The sequence below is a fragment of the Oncorhynchus kisutch genome, linkage group LG7 (genome assembly GCF_002021735.2).
Source record: "Oncorhynchus kisutch isolate 150728-3 linkage group LG7, Okis_V2, whole genome shotgun sequence".
Classification (NCBI taxonomy): domain Eukaryota; kingdom Metazoa; phylum Chordata; class Actinopteri; order Salmoniformes; family Salmonidae; genus Oncorhynchus; species Oncorhynchus kisutch.
This window is the reverse complement of record NC_034180.2, coordinates 19,247,532-19,270,129: the sequence shown is the minus strand read 5'-3', so window position 1 is coordinate 19,270,129 and position 22,598 is coordinate 19,247,532. Positions and strand designations below refer to the sequence as shown.

At 44.7% G+C, this 22,598-nt stretch overlaps 1 long non-coding RNA gene across 2 annotated transcripts; it reads left to right on the top strand.

The window, feature by feature from the left end:
* The first annotated feature begins 16,974 nt into the window (after window positions 1–16,974).
* LOC116374632 (uncharacterized) lies at window positions 16,975–18,693 on the top strand. Of its 2 annotated transcripts, none has more exons than XR_004210525.1 (2): window positions 16,975–17,150; window positions 18,456–18,693. It is a non-coding gene; the product is annotated as an uncharacterized LOC116374632 (long non-coding RNA). The 2 variants fall into 2 exon arrangements; XR_004210524.1 differs by having other exon boundaries at window positions 18,332–18,693.
* The last annotated feature ends 3,905 nt before the right edge of the window (window positions 18,694–22,598 follow it).

Below are 22,598 nucleotides of genomic sequence, written 5' to 3'. Positions count from 1 at the left end.
AACAGAACAGAGTTGGATCTGGAAGAGAATATGCACCTGGTCTGGCTGTCTTCAAAAAAAAAAAGGCCATACTGTGTAGTTAGGAGGATGAAGAGAACTGCCAACTATGTTAAGCACCGGGAGCGAGCAGCATGGAATTCTGGGAAACAAGAACAATATGAGCCTCAGATGTCTCCTCACACACACACACTGTGTATGTATGGTGTCCTGGGAGAAGAGAGGGAAGGGAGGAACGACGGGTTAAGGATGAGTTATGTTTGAACTGACAATGATTCTTCAACATGAGACATTGCTTTATCTTGTTTGTATGGGGTAACAAACCTGGGAGGAGAGAGAGAGGAGGAGGTGTTGAAGGAGGGAGGAGTGGCAGTTAAGGGGATGTGGGTTTGAAGAGCATCCTTCAACATGAGACATTGCTGTATGACACCATCTGGAAACGATAAAAGATCAGAGCCACGCTCACATGAACTTATTGACAGGGTTGAATGTAAACCGCATAATCATCATAATCATTTCCGATATATTGTTTGCTGCAAAACTGCATGCTAGATAATAATTTAGATTTGGGTTCGCTGGTTTGGGAGAGACAGAGAATTAGGACACATTTGTAAATCTTTACGTCCCAAATCACACCCTATATAGCGCACCTCTCTCGACCAGAGCCTGGTCAACAGTAGTGCACTAAGGAATAGGGTGCCGTTTGGAACGCCTCCATGCAGTCCAGGCCAGGTGTGTGTGTGTGTGAAGAACTGAAGCGATGTAGCTATTGCAGAGGGCTGTACTGCAGACCTGACTGACCTCCCAAGCCTCCAGGCTGTCTCAATAGGAGGATGAGAATAACACACACAGTACTTGACAGCTCGAGGAATGCCCACCGCCTACTGTACAGTTTCAGCTTTACCTCACTGTGTACAAATATGTAACAGTTTCACTCCATCGAACAGGTAGAGCTCTAACCACCTATATATAGTACCAAGACCAAGCTACCTAATAGGTCACATGCGCTGTGAACAATTCTCAAATCATCACGTCAACGTCATCAAGAATATGCTGACCAAAATCATCACGAATGTCATCCTCACCATTATAATTAACATCATTACCCTCATCATCATCCCCATGTTATTACAACCAATGACAATGAAACCAGTTAGGACAGACTAGCCTGCCTCCTCATTAAGCGTTTCGCTCTATCAGTAGGCTATATAAACTGGAGTTCAGTCCTATCGTTGGATATGTAGATCTCTATAATCCATATTAGGTCAGATCCCAACCCTGTGGAAACATTGCCCTTCACTTCCATCACTCAGTCTGACCAGACTGGACCATGATGGCCCCGCCCCTAGCCACACCGTAGGGAACTATGTGGTTGCCTGGTTACTAAACAGAAGTCCCTTGCTTCTGCTAACAAGCTATACAGGCTGACCAGGCTGCAAACAGTCACTACCCAGCTAGCACATAACTTTCTGAGAACCGTATGTTTCTTAGAGCTTGGTGAGAGCATGGTTGTCCTATGGTTACTTTGCATACAACCTTCCCACAACTTTCTGGGAATGGTGCTGGACAGTTGCTTGACTTTGCAACATTCTCAGCACATTTTAAGGAACTTGACAAAAATACTTTATTTTCTTGGTATTTCATTACTTTATCAGAAGGTTTCCGAAAAGTTCAAACTTGGTTACATTTCAATTTTGCTAATGTTCAAGAAACGTTCTCCAACTGGTTGGATGTTGGGAATGTTCTCAGAACGTTCAGAGAACATTAAGAAACATTGTTCTTCTGTGGGAATTTCAATACTTCAGCAAACAGTTTTCATGGTTCTATTTAAAGTAATGATTTAAAAACATATACATTCTGTTTCCAACATCAATAAACCTCTCTGTCCTCTATCTTGTTAATTGTGTTCAGGTGTGTTGGCCACACCCACTAATTGACCACACCTGATCTTAATGTGTGCTTGTTTCCTTTGACATGGGGTCTGTTTGATTTAGTGCTAGGTGATTAACCAACATTCTGGTTATTAAACAAGTAATTGACCGACATCTGTTCAATTATTTGAATTCCATTTCGTTTTTTTTCTTCTTCTGTGAGCTCAATACGCACATTGCAGTTTCTCTAGAGATAAATCATCCTGAGTGGCATAGCGGTCTAAGGCACGGCATCGCAGTGCTAGATGAGTCACTACAGACCCAGGTTCGATCCCGGTCTGTATTACGATCGGGAGTCCCATAGGGCTGCACAAAATTGTCTGGGTTAAGGGAGGGTTTGGCCGGGGTAGGCCGTCATTGTAAATAATACTTTTTTCATTGTAAATATTGTTTTTTTTTATGTTCCTGGAGGCTGTTGCCATAGTGATAACCAAAAGATAGCTGTGTTGCCATTCACTCAGCCTATTGAGTCCACTGGTTCCACTCACACAGAACTACACTTTGCCTTGACCTCTTTCTCCCCTGTCTCCAGATGAAAACCTCTGACTCGTGAGGTCTGGCCACCAGACAACCTTTCCGTTTGACCCCCTTCCCCTCCTCCGTTCTCCAGACCATCTCTGGAGACCTTCTCCCATTCCTCATCAACTCATCCATCCCTTCTGACTTCAAAAAGGCCTGAAGAAACCAACAACCCGACTCATCTGACGTCAAAAACAATAGACCTGTATCCCTCCTTTTCTTTTCTTTCCAAAACACTTGAGCATGCTGTCTCTGATCAACTCTCTTGTTATCTCTCGCAGAATGATCTTCACCCTAACCAGTCTGGCTTCAAGACGGGTCACACAACCGAGACTGCTCTCCTCTCCTCCTCCTCAGCCAAAGCTGACTCTCTCTCCTCTGTTCTCACCCTCCTAGATCTATCCACTGCCTTTGACATCATGAACCATCATCCTCCCCTCCACTCTCTCAGGGCTGGGCGTCTCAGGCTCTGCACGTCTCAGGCTCTGCACAGTCTTAGATCGCATCCTACCTGGCAGGCCGGTCCTACCAGGTGACTTGGAGAGGATCTGTGTCTGCACCACATGCTCTCACTACTGGTGTCCCCCAGGGCTCAGTTCTAGGCCCTCTTCTATCTTATACACCAAGTCACTAGGCTCTGTCATATCCTCACATGGTCTCTTCTATCATTGCTATGCGTATGACACTCAACTACTTTTCTTCTTCCCCCCCTTCTGACACCCAGGTGGTGACACGCATCTCTGCGTGCCTGGCAGATATCTCAGCTTGGATGTTGGCCCACCACCTCAAGCTCAACCTCGACAAGATGGAGCTGCTCTTCCTCCCGGAGAAGGCCTGTCCACTCAAGACCTCTCATTTACCGTTGACATCTCCACAGTGTTGTCCTTCCAGAGTGCAAAGAACCTTGGCTTGACCCTGGACAACACTGTCGTTCTCTGCAAACATCAAAGCAGTGACTCGCTCCTGCAGGTTCATGCTCTACAACATTCGTAGAGTACGACCCTTCCTCACGCAGTTTGCTGGACTACTGCAACTCACTGTTGACTGGACTCCTTGCTTGTATCATCAAACCCAACATCAAGTTATCCAGAACGCTGCAACCTTCCCAAGTTCTCCCATGTCACCCCGCTCCTCCGCACACTTTCTCACATCCAATACGAGACCACGGCGCTTGCCTACGGAGCAGCAGCAAGAGGAAGTTCTCTCTTCTCTGTCGTGTCACCCCAATGGTGGAACCAGCTTCTCCATGAAGCTAGAACAGAAGAGTCCCTGCCCAACTCCCAAATGCACCTCTTCAAAGAGTATCTTAAATACAAATAAATATCCTGAACCAACACTTGCACTTGACCCCCCCCCCCCCTTCTTCCCTTTCTGGCTCTGGCTTTGCTGATGACAACTTTTTTGAGTAAAAGTGTACTTAAAGTACCATGCCTGTGAAATGTGGTTGTCCCATCTAGCTATCTTAAGATGAATGCACTAACTGAAAGTCATTCTGGATAAGACCATCTGCTAAATGATCGAGTGTAAAATGTAGTTTCCAACACGCCAATATTCTAAATAGTTTAGTGCATAAAAAAAATTATATATATATATATAATGTTGAAATGTCGAAGCCGAACCAACCTCAAAAAGCACTAATCGCTTAGCACCAGTTTGACTAGACTAAAATGGACAGCTTTCTATGTGTAAAAAAAGCCATGGTATGCTAGCTCCATTCTGGTGGTACAGTAGACTAATTCCATGGCTAGTGAATAGAGGATTATAGGTTTGAATCTCACTGATGCTGTGCCACAATAAATAATACATGCATTAGCATGATTAATGCCGAAGGAAGTTAATTTCCATGTGTTCCATCTGTGTGTGTAACCGATGTGAAATGGCTAGCTAGTTAGCTGTGTGCGTGCTAATAGCGTTTCAATCAGTTGTTCCCTTTGCTCTGCAAGGGCCGTGGCTTTTATGGAGCGATAGGTAACGATGCTTGAGGCTGGCTGGTTCGAGCCCAGGTAGGGGCGAGGAGAGAGACGGAAGCTATACTGTTACATGTGCTGAGAGTTTAAAAAAAAGTTTACCCAAAATAAGCTAGCAGTTTTATTGAAACATTGTGAAAGTTTTAAGGAAGTTATTCATACATTTCCAAATTGTAATTTCCGTTCTCAGAGCATGAATAAAACTTTCAAGGAACCAGAGTAAAACGTTCTCAGAACCTCCCTACAATCTAAAAATGAAGGTTCCCAGAACTGGTGAAATGTTTTACTTATGTTCTCAGAACGTTTTTAAAAAAAAGTTACATTTTACAGGTCAGGAAACATATGGCTTCATTCCCACAGCCAATGTGAAACCAAAAACATGCATTCCCACAATGTCAGAGCCAAATGTGCTAGCTGGGAGAGCTGCAGGCCCTGTGATGGGGTTAGCCAAAGGAAACAGGTCTGTTTAAATTAAGGCAACATTAGGAATAACGACAGGGGTCCGTGGAGGCTCTGCTCCAAGATCTCTCTCACTGCTCCACAGGCTCTGGACAGTGTGTGCCCTCACAAAGAGACATTGGGTCAACACAACTACCGCACAACCTTCATACAACTCTCAAACAACATTCACACAAACTACCGAACAACCTGCCAAAGAGTCATGAAACGTCCTCTGTAGGATCTTTAGAGACTATTCTTTCAACAGAGAGACACACATACAGTGCCTTGCAAAAGTATTCACCCCCCTCTACATTTTTCCTATTTTGTTGCATTACAACCTGTAATTTCTATTTGGATTTCATGTAATGAACAAAATAGTCCAAATTGGTGAAGTGAAAAAAATAAATAAACTTGTTTAAAAAAATGGAAACGATTTGAAAACTGAAAAGTTTATATGTAAATATGTATTCCCCCCTTTTGCTAAGATGCCCCTAAATAAGATCTGGTGCAACCAATTACCTTCGGAAGTCACGTAATTATTTAAATAAAGTCCACTTGTGTGAAATCTAAGTGTCACATGATCTGTCACATGATCGCAGTATATATACACCTGTTCTGAAAGGGCCCAGAGTCTGCAACACCGCTAAGCAAGGGGCACCACCAAGCAAGCAACACTATGAAGACCAAGGATCTCTCCAAACAGGTCAGGGACAAAGATATGGAGAAGTACAGATGAGGGTTGGGTTATAAAAAAATATCAGAAACTTTGAACAAAAATCCCACGGAGCACCATTAAATCCATTATTAAAAAATGGAAGAATATGGCACCACAACAAACCTGCCAAGAGAGAGCTGCCCACGAAAACCTACGGACCAGGCAAGGAGGGCATTAATCAGAGAGGCAACAAAGAGACCAAATATAACCCTAAAGGAGCTGCAAAGCTCCACAGCGGAGATTGGAGTATCTGTCCATAAGACCACTTTAAGCCGTACACTCCACAGTGGGAGACTCCCCAAACATATGGAAGAAGGTACTCTGGTCAGATGAGACTAAAATGGTCATTTCTGGCCATCAAGGAAAACGTTATATCTGGCGCAAACCCAACACCTCTCATCACCCTGAGAACACCAAGAGACCTGCAGCTGTAATTGCTGCAAAAGGTGTCTCTACAAAGTATTGACTTTGGGGAGGTGAATAGTTATGCACCCTCAAGTTCTTCGTTTTTTTGTCTTATTTCTTGTTTGTTTCACAATGAAAAATATTTTGCATCTTCAAAGTGGTGAGTGAAGACGGGTCACACAACCGTTGTGTAATGTTATGTTGTGTAAATCAAATGACACAAACCCCCCCAAAAAAATCTATTTTAATTCCAGGTTGTAAGGCATCAAAATAGGAAAAATGCCAAGGGGGGTGAAGACTTTCGCAAGCCACTGTATGTCCTTTTTCTGTCTTCATTTTTTCCTTGACTATTGCTCCTTGACCATTGCTCCTTGACCATTGCTCCTTGACCATTGCTCCTTGACCATTGAGGTTTTGACTGACATTGCCAAATGATATTTCCACCATCATCTACAGTAACCTCCTAAATAGAAATGTCTACTTAAAGTAGCATAGATTCAACTCATCTACCAGATGGGCTGGTCCCAAACCCTCAGTAATGTGGCCAGAGCCTGGGCTTATGGGATTTGAGGGACTGGATGGGTCACTAAAATGGAACCATGACTCCAGGTCCGCATCCCAAATGACACCCTTTTCCCTTTGTAGTGGACTACTTTTGACCAGGGCCCATAGGAATCTGGTCAAAAGTAGTGCACTATGGAATGGGTGCTACTTGGGACACATCCCAGTAGTCTCAAAGGACCATTGAGCCACTTTAACCCCACATTCCCTCCTTGCCCTGCCTTTAACTTCGCATGCAGCGTCAACTTCATACATACACTATAGCACAGGACTCACAACATCATCTAGTACACAGTATTCATCTTTTTTTTTAAACTCAACATTTGTCTTGAGTTTGCACTCAAATAACAATTGTTTTAATGTTTTTAAGATGTGAACTCAGATATTCAGACAGCTTTAGAGGGGGGGAGGCAGGGAGGCAGTGAGTCAGGGATTCTAGAGTTGTTTTCTCACTATGACAACGGTCAGTGAGTGGTTGACCCAGACCCTCTGTGGCAGCTGGTTCAGACACAGATCCTGTCCAGAGCCACAGCCTCCAGTGGACTTCCCCATGTTAGATTCAATTATCTCCAAATTCTATTTGCAATTGGTTTGATTTCTGGTGACTGTCTGCCAAAGTCACAGTGTTTTTCTCAGCCAGTTAAACTATTGCGAGTGCACACACACGTGCACGCAGACACACACACACTCACACACACACACAGTTAAAACGTCAGAATGACTTGGTGAGGCGCCTAGCTGGCAGTAATGGTAATGAGATTCCTGCTCCCTTTGGTTTCACTGATCTGTGGTGATTATAGAGGCTTTCTAATGCTGACCATACTGGCGGCATTGCGGTTATCATCAGTGTTTCTGTTGTTACCATCGTCATCATTATTCTCCTCATCCTCCCCCTCGTCATCATCTGTGTCATCCCATTATTCTTAATGATAATTCTACGTCAGTGTCTTTCCCTCCCTTTCTCCCTCCCAGCTCCACCTCGATGTATCTCTCCAGTTGCAACATCTTAGTAAGCAGATGTGAACCTGACCCAAAGATGTTCTGACTCCAATTGCATACACATTGCATTCCTATTGATTTGGCTTGTTTATGCCCTCCTATCTGATTGTCTCTACTACCCAGAGCCTTATTTAAAAGTTCAGGCATAGAAACAGATGTTTCTTGTATCCCAGATGGATCAGCTTCACATAGATGGCTCCTCTTCCTCCCTCTCCCCTCCCTACTCAGCCCTAGCTCAAGAGAGCCATTGGACAATCAAGTAAAACCTGTGTGTTCAGGGTTAATGGTGTAATGATGCAATGATGAAAGAGGAGGTCCAAATGGAACCCAGAGCTCCATTGCTACCCTGAGGGGCCAGACATATTCCCTGGCCCGGCACAATCCTTCAACCCTTCTTGGACCCACTGACAACTTCCCACCACCCCCCTACATAATCACATGATGTCTCAGATCGGCACAGGTGGGCCGGCTTGGCAGGCGCACTAACGTTTCAAATTGATGAGAGCGACTAGAAAACATGGCACCCTGCCACTGTCAAGGCCAGGATCCAATCCTCCCACCACCTCCTCTCCTTTACCACAGTTTACTATGTCCCTCTCTCCCTGTTGGCCTAATAAGGTGGCCAGACCAACACGATAAAAGAAGATTATATACACTTTTAGTACAGTAGTTATGGATGGGAGTATGTAGGGATTTATATTATGAATGGGCATATCTCATAGGAACCAGCTGTTTTATCATGTTCTCACACCCATTGTGTGTCTGCGCTGTGATGAAAGTTGACAGCCGGGCCGGCGGGGGTCAGTGGGGAACACACAGGGATAAGTGCTGCGTCGGCCCTGGGCCCCTGGTGTACACAGTTGGCCCCTGATCTACACAGTCCAGGCAGGGATTTACATGATAGATTAGTTAGTGAAACGCTCCAGCAGTAGCTTAGCAGTTCCCTTTGGTTTCTTCTCCAACACCAACACCCGGCCTTTCCTGTGCTCTGCTCTTTATGTCCTCGTTGGAAGTGGCCATGTTCCACAGCAGGAGTTCTCACCGAGTTTCCTTTCTGCCTATACTACAGGGACTAGCTAAAGAGATGAAAAGCAACTACACACAGTCTTGCTCAGCTAACCTTGTGGGGAGATATGTCCCTTCAGTCCCATTAAAAATCACATTTTCCCTAACTTCTAACCCTAACCCAAAAACCTAACCGTAACCCTAAGGGGATACTCAAAGCGGTCACTGGGATACATAAAGGCGCACACACACTGGCAGGCCTCACCCCGAACAGAATGCTTGATCCCCCCCTAACCCTAACACACTGGCAGGCCTCACCACGAACAGAATGCTTGATCCCCCCTAACCCTAACACACTGGCAGGCCTCACCACGAACAGAATGCTTGATCCCCCCCTAACCCTAACACACTGGCAGGCCTCACCACGAACAGAATGCTTGATCCCCCCCTAACCCTAACACACTGGCAGGCCTCACCACGAACAGAATGCTTGATCCCCCCCTAACCCTAACACACTGGCAGGCCTCACCACGAACAGAATGCTTGATCCCCCCCTAACCCTAACACACTGGCAGGCCTCACCCAGAACAGAATGCTTGATCCCCCCCTAACCCTAACACACTGGCAGGCCTCACCACGAACAGAACGCTTGATCCCCCCCTAACCCTAACACACTGGCAGGCCTCACCCAGAACAGAATGCTTGATCCCCCCCTAACCCTAACACACTGGCAGGCCTCACCACGAACAGAATGCTTGATCCCCCCCTAACCCTAACACACTGGCAGGCCTCACCCAGAACAGAATGCTTGATCCCCCCCTAACCCTAACACACTGGCAGGCCTCACCACGAACAGAATGCTTGATCCCCCCCCTAACCCTAACACACTGGCAGGCCTCACCCCAAACAGAATGCTTGATCCCCCTAACCCTAACACACTGGCAGGCCTCACCCCGAACAGAATGCTTGATCCCCCCCTAACACAAACACACTGGCAGGCCTCACCCAGAACAGAATGCTTGATCCCCCCCTAACCCTAACACACTGGCAGGCCTCACCACGAACAGAATGCTTGATCCCCCCCCTAACCCTAGCACACTGACATGCCTCACCCAGAACAGAATGCTTGATCCCCCCCCTAACCCTAACAGGCCTCACCCCGAACAGAATGATTTTGATCCCCCCCTAACCCTAACACACTGACAGGCCTCACCCAGAACAGAATGCTTGATCCCCCCCTAACCCTAACAGGCCTCACCCCGAACAGAATGCTTTTGATCCCCCCCTAACCCTAACACACTGGCAGGCCTCACCACGAACAGAATGCTTGATCCTCCCCTAACCCTAACAGGCCTCACCCCGAACAGAATGCTTTTGATCCCCCCCCTAACCCTAACACACTGACAGGCCTCACCCAGAACAGAATGCTTGATCTAACCCTAACAGGCCTCACCCCGAACAGAATGCTTTTGATCCCCCCCTAACCCTAACACACTGACAGGCCTCATCCAGAACAGAATGCTTGATCCCTCCTAACCCTAACACACTGGCAGGCCTCACCCAGAACAGAATGCTTGATCCCCCCTCCTAACCCTAAATCACTGGCAGGCCTCACCCCGAACAGAATGCTTGATCCCCCCCCCCCCCCTAACCCTAACCTCCACAACTTTCCATGCAGAACTCTGGACCAGGCACTGACTCCTGACCTGGGCGAACAGCCCACACCTATTTTGAACCCTTTACAGATTCTGGGTCCATATCCCTATCCCCCCCCCCAATCCCTGTCCTCCACCCTCAGACCTTTCCCAGACCCCCAACAGATACAGAATCCCAGATTACACCCATCATCAGCACCTTCTCAGACAAACAGACTCCTTCATTCCGCATTGACCCAAACACAACCTACATTTCCCCCGCTCCAGGGATTCAGACCTATATCAGCATTCTGAAAAAAAAAACTAAGAGATCTCTTAGTCTATGTAAATTGTGCCAACAAACCCACCTATTGAATCACAGTACTATCGACAACTTCCACACATTCATGCACAAACCTCCAGTCCTATCCCTCAACTCATGACCATTCAGAGCACCATGCCATAACATGCACATTATGCTACAACATTTATTTAGGAGAAACCAGTCACAGTCTTGACATGCCTTCAACTGAACCTCCACAAAATTGAAAAAAAACAACAACAACATTGAAACACACCTGGTAAAACATTTCCAAAACCACCCTATAACCTCCCTCAGCATCAGCGGTCTAGAGATGAAAGCCTCCTGGACCATAGACCAGAGAAGAGCAGCTGAATCCAGCTGAATCCAGGTGGATAGCAAACCTTGTGGATAGCAAAACCGCAGCAGGGGTTTAATGAAACGGACCATAGGAGGAGGAGGCAGGTAGCTGGGTCCAGGGCCAGGCAGAAGGTCATACGCGGTAGGTCCAAAAATGGCAACAGTACAGGCAGGGAATAGGCAAAAGCCGTCGTGAGTGAGGCAGGCAAAAACTATCATACACGAGAGGAGAGACAGACAGGGAAAAACCAGCGCTCCAAAAGAAGTGTGTCTCAAAACAAACAATAGCTCACAGTGATGGGGTGCAAGGAACTGAAGTAAATAGTGTGGGAGGATGACATGCAGGTGTGTGAACAGGTGATTAGAATTCCGGTGATTGGGATCTGGAGAGTGAGCTTGAAAGTGGGCTGTGTTCCGGGGACGTTTGGGAGTGTGAGTTGGACACAGACGTTACACACTGACAGTGGGAGTTAGTGAAGGCCTCATTAAGAGAGCCCGGAGGAGCCACCGACACAAGGAGGAAATTGAACAAAAAATGTGTTATTTATATGCTCAATCTGGTTTAGTCTTTTTTATATTTAATTGTATTATGTCAAGCACTTCAACATAGCACTCGTCTTTGTACCACTTAATCACTCCATCCCTTGGTGTGATTTCCAATGATGTACTTAGTTATTTGTCTATTCATTTATTGATCCAGATTGAATGTTTAATTATGATTTTATTCTATAAAATGTGTTCTAAAATTAAACTTGTTTACCCCCAGCACTTTATCAACAATTGTGTTCCTTCTGTTGTTGAACTGTGATGGGTGACCCCTCGGAGCTCTGGGCCTTTCATGTTCTCTCACCCTCTCCAGACCGGTCTGATGGACAACATAGAAACAGGGTAGAAAGTTGCAATAGGCCTGTGCGACCCAAAGTTTGATACCAGCATAAACAGAAACCCTCTTAAACCTAACCCTAATTCTAACATAAACCCTAAACCCCCGAGAAATAGCATTTGACCATGTGGGGACTTAACAAACTATCCACAGTTGGTCAAATTGTTGTTGGTTTACACAAGTATAGTTAAACACACACACACACACACACACACACACACACACACACACACACACACACACACACACACACACACACACACACACACACACACACACACACACACACACACACACACAAGCTGTAAATGTGCTATTCAAACGATTAGTCATTGGGTTTTATGATATCCATATAATCTCAGTGTACTATAGCACCTCTCAGACATCAGGAAACAGCTGGCTAGCTGATCATGTGCTGTGACCTCACCGCCTGCCCCTCATCACGTCTGTCTGTCCCGAGTCCTTTCCCTCTTTTGTCACTGCCTTTCCTGTTGTTGCTGTTTTTGACGGCAACGCTCTTACCTCTCATGTTCTGACTGTGTTGTAATTCCCTATGATGACATGTACACCTAACCATTAAACAATAATACAATTACATTAACACTATGTACATAAACATGTCCGAGGCCCGAGACAGAAATGCCAATACTGTACCGTACACAAAATGTACAGACTCAAATAAAAACTCAAACATGGTTTCTTATGTGTGCACTGCGACACTGGTATATATGATATATTATCCACCTACACTGTTCTAAGTTACACACTCTGTTTGTATGCACACTTCTAAGTAGGTTTTGACATGCAAGGTGATTTGCTACCCTCTGCTCTGCTCTGCTTATCTCAATGTATTGTGGTGACCTTAACACAACACCTAGCGACCTCGTCACAGGGTTTGGACCCGAATTTGCTAAAATATGTACAAGAGGAATGATTCAATAATTTCACCTTTGCCGGAAAGCTAGTCTGGTCACCAAGATAAGATAAAATAGCTACGGTTCCTACTGTACTGAGCTGTCAGATGATGCGAAGTGGTATGGGGTGATATATCTCCTTTGCTGCAGTTACCAGATCAGTTCCACCAAGGCCCTGGCTGCATCCCAAATGGCATCGTACAGTGCCTTGCAAAAGTATTCACCCCCCTCTGTGTTTTTCCTATTTTGTTGCATTACAACCTGTAATTTAAATTGATTTTTATTTGGATTTCATGTAACGGACATACACAAAATAGTCCAAATTGGTGAAGTGAATTGAAAAACGTAAACAAATTCAAAACTGAAAAGTGATGTATTCACCCCCTTTGCTATGTAGCCCCCAAATAAGATATGGTGCAACCAATTACCTTCAGAAGTCACATAATTATTTAAATAAAGTCCACCTTTGTGCAATCTAAGTGTCACATGATTTGTCACATGATCTCAGTATATATACACCTGTTCTGAAAGGCCCTAGAGTCTACAACACCACTAAGCAAGAGGCACCACCAAGCAAGCAGCACCATGAAGACCAAGGAGCTCTCCAAACAGGTCAGGGACAAAGTTGTGGGTTGGGTTATAGATCAGGGTTGGGTTATAAAAAAAATCCAGAAACTTTGAACATCCCACGGAGCACCATTAAATCCATTATTAAAAAATGGAAGACTATGGCACCACAACAAACCTGCCAAGTGAGGGAAGCCCACCAAAACCTATGGACCAGGCAAGGAGGGCATTAATCAGAGAGGCAACAAAGAGCCCGAAGATAACCCTGAAGGAGCTGCAAAGCTCCACAGCTGTCACGACTTCCGCCCCAAGTCGATCCCTCTCCTTGTTCGGGTGGCGGTCGACGTCACCGGTCTTCATGCCATCGCCACTCCACCTTTAATTTTCCATTTGTTTTGTCTTGTTTTCCTGCACACCGGGTTTACGTCTCCTCATAATTACTATGTGTATTTAGCCCTCTGTTCCCTCTGTCTGTGTGAGGTATTGTTTATTATCGAGGTTGGCACGTTTCCGGCTGGTTAGCGCCAGGTTTTATGTATACAGTGCCTTGCGAAAGTATTCGGCCCCCTTGAACTTTGCGACCTTTTGCCACATTTCAGGCTTCAAACATAAAGATATAAAACTGTATTTTTTGTGAAGAATCAACAACAAGTGGGACACAATCATGAAGTGGAACGACATTTATTGGATATTTCAAACTTTTTCAACAAATCAAAAACTGAAAAATTGGGCGTGCAAAATTATTCAGCCCCCTTAAGTTAATACTTTGTAGCGCCACCTTTTGCTGCAATTACAGCTGTAAGACGCTTGGGGTATGTCTCTATCAGTTTTGCACATCGAGAGACTGACATTTTTTCCCATTCCTCCTTGCAAAACAGCTCGAGCTCAGTGAGGTTGGATGGAGAGCATTTGTGAACAGCAGTTTTCAGTTCTTTCCACAGATTCTCGATTGGATTCAGGTCTGGACTTTGACTTGGCCATTCTAACATGTGATATGTTTATTTTTGAACCATTCCATTGTAGATTTTGCTTTATGTTTTGGATCATTGTCTTGTTGGAAGACAAATCTCCGTCCTAGTCTCAGGTCTTTTGCAGACTCCATCAGGTTTTCTTCCAGAATGGTCCTGTATTTGGCTCCATCCATCTTCCCATCAATTTTAACCATCTTCCCTGTCCCTGCTGAAGAAAAGCAGGCCCAAACCATGATGCTGCCACCACCATGTTTGACAGTGGGGATGGTGTGTTCAGGGTGATGAGCTGTGTTGCTTTTACGCCAAAAAGTTCAATTTTGGTTTCATCTGACCAGACCACCTTCTTCCACATGTTTGGTGTGTCTCCCAGGTGGCTTGTGGCAAACTTTAAACTACACTTTTCGTGGATATCTTTAAGAAATGGCTTTCTTCTTGCCACTCTTCCATAAAGGCCAGATTTGTGCAATTATATGACTGATTGTTGTCCTATGGACAGAGTCTCCCACCTCAGCTGTAGATCTCTGCAGTTCATCCAGGGTGATCATGGGCCTCTTGGCTGTATCTCTGATCAGTCTTCTCCTTGTATGAGCTGAAAGTTTAGAGGGACCGCCAGGTCTTGGTAGATTTGCAGTGGTCTGATACTCCTTCCATTTCAATATTATCGCTTGCACAGTGCTCCTTGGGATGTTTAAAGCTTGGGTAATCTTTTTGTATCCAAATCCTGCTTTAAACTTCTTCACAACAGTATCTCGGACCTGCCTGGTGTGTTCCTTGTTCTTCATGATGCTCTCTGCGCTTTTAACGGACCTCTGAGACTATCACAGTGCAGGTGCATTTATACGGAGACTTGATTACACACAGGTGGATTGTATTTATCATCATTAGTCATTTAGGTCAACATTGGATCATTCAGAGATCCTCACTGAACATCTGGAGAGAGTTTGCTGCACTGAAAGTAAAGGGGCTGAATAATTTTGCACGCCCAATTTTTCAGTTTTTGATTTGTTAAAAAAGTTTGAAATATCCAACAACTGTCGTTCCAAACATATGGAAGAAGGTACTCTGGTCAGATGAGACTAAATTGAGATTTTTGGTCATCAAGGAAAATGCTATGTCTGGCGCAAACCCAACACCTCTCATCACCCCGAGAACACCATTCCCGGAGTGATGCATGGTGGTGGCAGCATCATGCTGCGGGGATGTTTTTCATCGGTAGGGACTGGGAAACTAGTTCAGAATTGAAGGAATGATGGATGGTGCTAAATACAGGGAAATTCTGAGGGAAACCTGTTTCAGTCTTCCAGAGATATGAGACTGGGACGGTTCACCTTCCAGCAAGACAATGACCCTAAGCATACTGCTAAAGCAACACTTAAGTAGTTTAAGGGGAAACATTTAAATGTCTTGGAATGGCCTTGTCAAAGCCCAGACCTCAATCCAATTGAGAATCTGTGGTATGACTTAAAGATTGCTGTACACCAGTGGAACCCATCCAACTTGAAGGAGCTGGAGCAGTTTTGCCTTGAAGAATGGGCAAAAATCCCAGTGGCTTGATGTGCCAGGCTTATAGAGACATACCCCAAGAGACTTGCAGCTGTAATTGCTGCAAAAGGTGGCTCTACAAAGCATTGACTTTCGGGGGGGGGGGGGGTGAGTAGTTATGCACGCTCAAGTTGTCTTTTTTTGTCTTATTTCTTGTTTGTTTCACAATGAAAAATATTTTGCATCTTCAAAGTGGTAGGCGTGTTGTGCAAATCAAATGTTACAAACCACCCAAAAATCCATGTTAATTCCAGGTTGTAATGCAACAAAATAGGAAAAATACCGGGGGGGGGGGGGGGGTGAATACTTTCGCAAGCCACTGTATACTCTATTTAGTGAACTAAACTTCTGGTCAAAAGTAGCGCACTAAATAGGAGATAGGATGCCACATTGTTGTCCACAAGCAGTCCAAGCACCCAGAATCAACCCCCCCCCCAACCCGAAACTAGACTGGAGGTTTCGAGGGGAGGAGCCAACTGAGCCGATGTTATCATAATAATGATGGTTTGTCAGAACTGATGGTTTATACGGTTGGGGCTAAATGTATCTGATGAAATGCTGCATGTTAACGTTTTCCCACATTTTTGGGCCTTTAATTGAACAATAAAGCTTCCAAGTGGTTACCCCGTAGCCTATCCATTAGCTAGCCAGCTTGATAGTCCATGCTAGTTAGATAGTTCTGAATTCAACTGACCACTTAGCTTTGTCCCGCAACTAGGCATTTCTATTAACATTTCTATTATAATGTTCAAATAAACATTTTTAATATACATTTTGGAATGGGTTGTGAATGACATCACCGGGTGGTGGCCCTGGATATGGAACTGAACTAGGCATTTATATTTAAGCAGTAAGGCCCGAGGGGGTGTGATATATGGCCAATATACCACGGCCAAAGGTTGTTCTTACGCACGGCACAACACGGAGTGCCTGGACACAGCCATTAGCCGTGGTATATTGGCCATATATCAGAAACCCCCGAGGGGCCTTATTGCTACTATAAATTGTTTACCAACATAATTAGAGCAGTAAAAATAAGTGTTTTGACATTCCCGTGGTGTACGGTCTGACATACCACGGCTGGCAGCCAATCAGCACTCGGCTCGAACCACCCAGTTTATAAAAACATATTATAATGTTAAAATAAACATTTTGATAAATAATGCCTAGTTCCGGGATGGACCATTGGTTTCATATCCAGGACCACAACCCAGTGATGTCACTCACAACCCATTCCATTCTGTTGTAGTTGTGCATCCAGCCTGGGGATCCAGGGAAGAGAAGGCCCGTCATCCTCACACAATGGCCCCAGTGTCCCAGCTGCCAAACTGGGATGGAAAACCGGGGGCGAAGGTAGCGGAGGAGCAAAGTGCTGGAGGCAGTTAGTAGGAGGATGACCATGGAGAAGAAAATGAATGGAATGAAAAAAGTGTGGAGGGTAAGTAGATGATGAGCAAAATAGGAGGAACAGGTGTCAATTAGACAATCGTTCAAGTTCATCACAAAGTGTCCAGTCTCTCCTGGCACTTGTGGTAAAAAGGATAGCTGACGTAATTCTTGAGATTGAGAGTAGGCACATTTTTTCTTGTGTAGTTTTCTATTCAGTCAGTGGCCTGTTGCTTTTCGACATCTACGGCTTTCTAACCGCTCAGTCACCATACGGTATCAGCACAGTACAATACAGTTACATACGCCAGACTGTCAAAATGCGGAAAAAGCAGGCCACAACCGAAATGCAATTCTAGCATGCCAGCCCAGTTCAGTTCACAGCTGCAGCTAAATATATTATTTTACTGAATTCTTCAGCGGTTTGGAAGCGTTCCAACTGCAGAACCACCGCAGGAGCCCCTCCACAGCTATTACTTGGTAAAAAAAAAAGTTCTCTGCTCTCTCTCCCCCCCTCCCTCTTTTTTTCATCTGGAGAGAAAATCAAGGAGTTTGTTTGTGTTTTGGAGGGGGAGATGGTTGCTATGGAGATGCACCAAGGATCTCAGACTCAGTGCATTCCAGTTATTTTTATACTTTTTATATCATACAGACAGAGAGTGTCTTAAAAATAAAGCCCCATGTCCCCTTTGAGATGTTGGAGAGGAAGTTGACTTGATTCTCTAATGGCCTTTGTGATTATATTTTGGATCTCAACAAGGCTCTGGGCTTGTTTTAAATCAGTTTGGGAGGATATTATAGAGATCCAATTAGATTGTTTGAAGCTGTGCTTTACAGAAACACTTATGGAATTGGATCCCCAAATGACTGGAAATCCCGACCTCTCATTGAGATAACATGTGATTAGCACTTGATTATGGGGTTGCCATGTTAGTCGCTGGTCTTGAGCAGAGCAGGCAGGAATTGACAGGGGTTTTGGTTGTCAGATATGTGGTTTTAAAATCCCCAACCAAAAGAAACTCTAGTTGATTGGCTGAGGCAGGATTGTATCAGAGGAAACCACAGTAACAGCCCTCTTGGTTCCTTCCAACAGAGTAGAATACCACTGGCCACGACGTCAATTCAACATCTAGTCCATGTTGGTTCAACGTCATTTAATTGAAACGACGTGGAAGCAACTGTCACGCCCTGATCTGTTTCACCTGTCCTTGTGCTTGTCTCCACCCCCTCCAGGTGTCGCCCATCTTCCCCACTTATCCCCTGGGTATTTATACCTGTGTTTTCTGTCAGTCTGTGCCAGTTTGTCTTGTTTGTTCAAGTCAACTAGTGGTTTGTCGCTGCACCTTGGTTTCCACAGTATCGCTTTCTCTCGACCTCCTGGTTTTTGACCCTTGCCTTGCCTGTCCTGACCCTGTACCCGCCCTCCTGACCACTTTGCCTGAGCCTGCCTGCCGTTCCTGTACCTTTGCTCCACTTCTGGATCACCGACCTCTACCTTCCTGCCGTCCTGTACCTTGTCCTCTGCTCTGGATTATCGACCCCTACCTACCTGTCGTTTGCCTGCCCCTGTGGTTACAATAAACATTGTTACTTCACACAGTCTGCACTTGGGTCTTACCTTGATTCCTGATAGCAATGTTGATTAAACCAGTGTGTGCCAAGTGGGATGTATTTTTTTTGTTGGTAAAAAATACTCTTTCCTCAGGTAGAATTTAAAAATGGTAGTTCAGATGAGTTTGTTATTCAATGATCTTTGGACTGCTGGAGAGAAATAAAGCATACGTGCAACCTAACTGTACCAAAAATACAACTTGGCTAAAGCAACATCTTGCATGGGTCTGTGGTGATTTTATTCATGAACAATAATCATCTGAGCTCCACATGATTCTGGACATTTAATACACTGCAGATTTGTTTCTGCGTCAAACTGAACATGTATATTTTAGCAGGGACGAAACAAACATGCCGTATGCAATCAATCCATTTCTAGGCCTGCCAGGTTCGTCAAAGTCGACACTATTTGCTTTTTCTCTCAGTCATACTCATAAATACACTTCAATTCTCTCGAACCTTCTGGATAGACTCTGTTCCTTGTCCCACCCATTAGCACTGCCATGAGGGAACATTCCAGAACTCAGACGGCAGGCTTCTGGGACGGACAGAACCACCACATCAGAGAGAGTTGTTCAAATGTTTCTGCAAATGAGATGAAGATATCTTCATACAGTTGGAATGGAGTGCAGAGAGCGGGGAAAGTACAGGGGAAACACTGTAACCACCACCCATCACTGGCCGGGGGTGAACTACACCATGGTGGTCAGCTCTGTGGAGTATCAGCTTAATAGCTAGTTCTAACTGCTAAACATCTGAAGGCCTAATGACAGAGTAAATATCCGATTGGAGTAAATATGGTCATTCTGGCGAAGTAGTGAGTTACCGTATTTATCCAAGGTGTGTTTTTCATTACTGAATCTGTAATCCTGGCCTACCTCTCTAGTGATTTACTGGTGCTTTCCAGAGTTCTGCCATACTTAATGGCCCGGTTTTATAAAGAACAACAGCCATTGTAAACAGCAGACCACAAATGTGACCACCAGAGTTCTAGCAACGTTGGTGGGAGAAAGAAAGCAGTGAACAAAATGCTCACAGTCAGATTTACGATCAGCACAGACTCCACAACTAGGAGGAATCACGTTTCACGAGACTCCAAAGCTCCGCTAGACCTTCTAGACTGAGCCCAGAGTACTGTCAGCATCCTCTCATTATTATTTAACCTTTAATCCAGATTGCCTCACAAGGGATACCTGGCCATGGAGGTCAAGCTCAGTATAAAAACCACTCTGTTATTCATTCAAAATGAACCCCCTTTGATCTGTGCAGCTACAGTAGATATACCCTTTCTCTTCTTCTACTGTATATAATAGATGACATAAGGATGGCCTTACAGCAGCGAACACTGTCCGACAGAACCCGTTCAGAAGAGTGATCCATGGTAAGAGTCTGTGACCAGACATCCATTTGATGTTGGGTCAGCTTGGGTCTCTGCCGTTCACAGGTTTTGTGGAGCGAAGAGAGACTGATGACTTCTCCAGAAACACTGCTTCTTTGAGGGCATAAATACATGAGACCTATTTTGGTTCTTTTTTTCCCCACTGCCTCACACAACTCTCCTGTTGCATACTACAGTACAGTATTTTCCACATACCAGTCCATTTTATTAATTTGTTCCCATTCATTTCCCACAAATGGTCCAAGCACCAGATTGTGCGAGAGGGAAGTTGGGAACAATCAGCTACTAGAGAGATCAAACGACTCCACTAAAGCTTTCAGAAGGAGCGGAGGGAATTCAACAAAGCATATCTTAACATTCTTTCCTCACGCCATCTGACTTGATGGAGGAGATTGGTTAATGGGAGTAACAGTGGCTACAGCTGCTCTACCAGACTATAATGCATCCTGTGCTTCAAGCTTCCCTCTGGTCTGTTCTTCCATCAGAACCTATTAGAATCAAAGCCATTGGACGCTGCCGTAATATAAACTAATTCCACAATCACTGAACATGAATCAATACAAAGTCAATCAAATCAAATTGTATTTGTCACATGCGCCGAATACAACAGGTGTAGTAGACCTTACAGTGAAATGCTTACTTACAAGCCCTAACCAACAATAATAATAACAGTAAAATAATATATATATCTATATATCTATATTTATTTATATATACAGTGGGGCAAAAAAGTATTTAGTCAGCCACCAATTGTGCAAGTTCTCCCACTTAAAAAAATGAGAGAGGCCTTTAATTTTCATCGTAGGTACACTTCAACTATGACAGACAAAATGATGAAAAAAAATCCAGAAAATCACATTGTAGGATTTTTAATGAATTTATTTGCAAATTATGGTGGAAAATAAGTATTTGGTCAATAACAAAAGTTTATCTCAATACTTTGTTATATACCCTTTGTTGGCAATGACAGAGGTCAAACGTTTTCTGTAAGTCTTCACAAGGTTTTCACACACTGTTGCTGGTATTTTGGCCCATTCCTCCATGCAGATCTCCTCTAGAGCAGTGATGTTTTGGGGCTGTTGCTGGGCAACACGGACTTTCAACTCCCTCCAAATATTTTCTATGGAGTTGAGATCTGGAGACTGGCTAGGCCACTCCAGGACCTTGAAATGCGTCTTACGAAGCCACTCCTTCGTTGCCCGGGCGGTATGTTTGGGATCATTGTCATGCTGAAAGACCCAGCCACGTTTCATCTTCAATGCCCTTGCTGATGGAAGGAGGTTATCACTCAAGATATCACGATACATGGCCCCATTCATTATTTCCTTTACACGGATCAGTCGTCCTGGTCCCTTTGCAGAAAAACAGCCCCAAAGCATGATGTTTCCACCCCCATGCTTCACAGTAGGTACGGTGTTCTTTGGATGCAACTCAGCATTGTTTTTCCTCCTAACACGACGAGTTGAATTTTTACCAAAAAGTTATATTTTGGTTTCATCTGACCATATGAAATTCTCCCAATCTTCTTCTGGATCATCCAAATGCTCTCTAGCAAACTTCAGATGGGCCTGGACATGTACTGGCTTAAGCAGGGGGACACGTCTGGCACTGCAGGATTTGAGTCCCTGGAGGCGTAGTGTGTAACTGATGGTAGGCTTTGTTACTTTGGTCCCAGCTCTCTGCAGGTCATTCACTAGGTCCCACCGTGTGGTTCTGGGATTTTTGCTCACCGTTCTTGTGATCATTTTGACCCCAAGGTGTGAGATCTTGCGTGGAGCCCCAGATCGAGGGAGATTATCAGTGGTCTTGTATGTCTTCCATTTCCTAATATTTGCTCCCACAGTTGATTTCTTCAAACCAAGCTGCGTACCTATTGCAGATTCAGTCTTCCCAGCCTGGTGCAGGTCTACAATTTTGTTTCTGGTGTCCTTTGACAGCTCTCTGGTCTTGGCCATAGTGGAGTTTGGAGTGTGTTACGTTCCCCAGATTATGTGTTGTAGTTTGTGTATTTGCATGTGTTTATTTCAGGAAATGGCTTCCTGAAATCCCTCAAGCAGCTGATTGGTCGACTCCAGGGCTAATTGGAGAGCTGACCCCGCCCCCTCGTCAAGACGCAGCTGTCTCCAATTACCCATTCAATCTGAAGCTATATAAATGCCAGTGTTCTGTTCAGGAGAGAGATCTTTTTGGAGAGAGATTTTCTGGGAGGTCATTGCAGACAGATTGTGCGAGACGTGAGTGTGAGTGTGAGTGTGGGTGTGGGTGTGCGTGACGTGACGTGACGTGAGTGTAGGTGTGTGTGACGCTAGTGTGCGTGATATATCTATACATTTTATTTATTATATATGTGTGTAATAAAAGTTTTAAAAACATGTACAAAAATAAAAGTAACAAATAATTAAACTGCAGCAGTAAAATAACAATAGCGAGGCTCTATACAGGGGGTACCAGTACAGAGTCAATGTGCAGGGACACCGGTTAGTTGAGGTA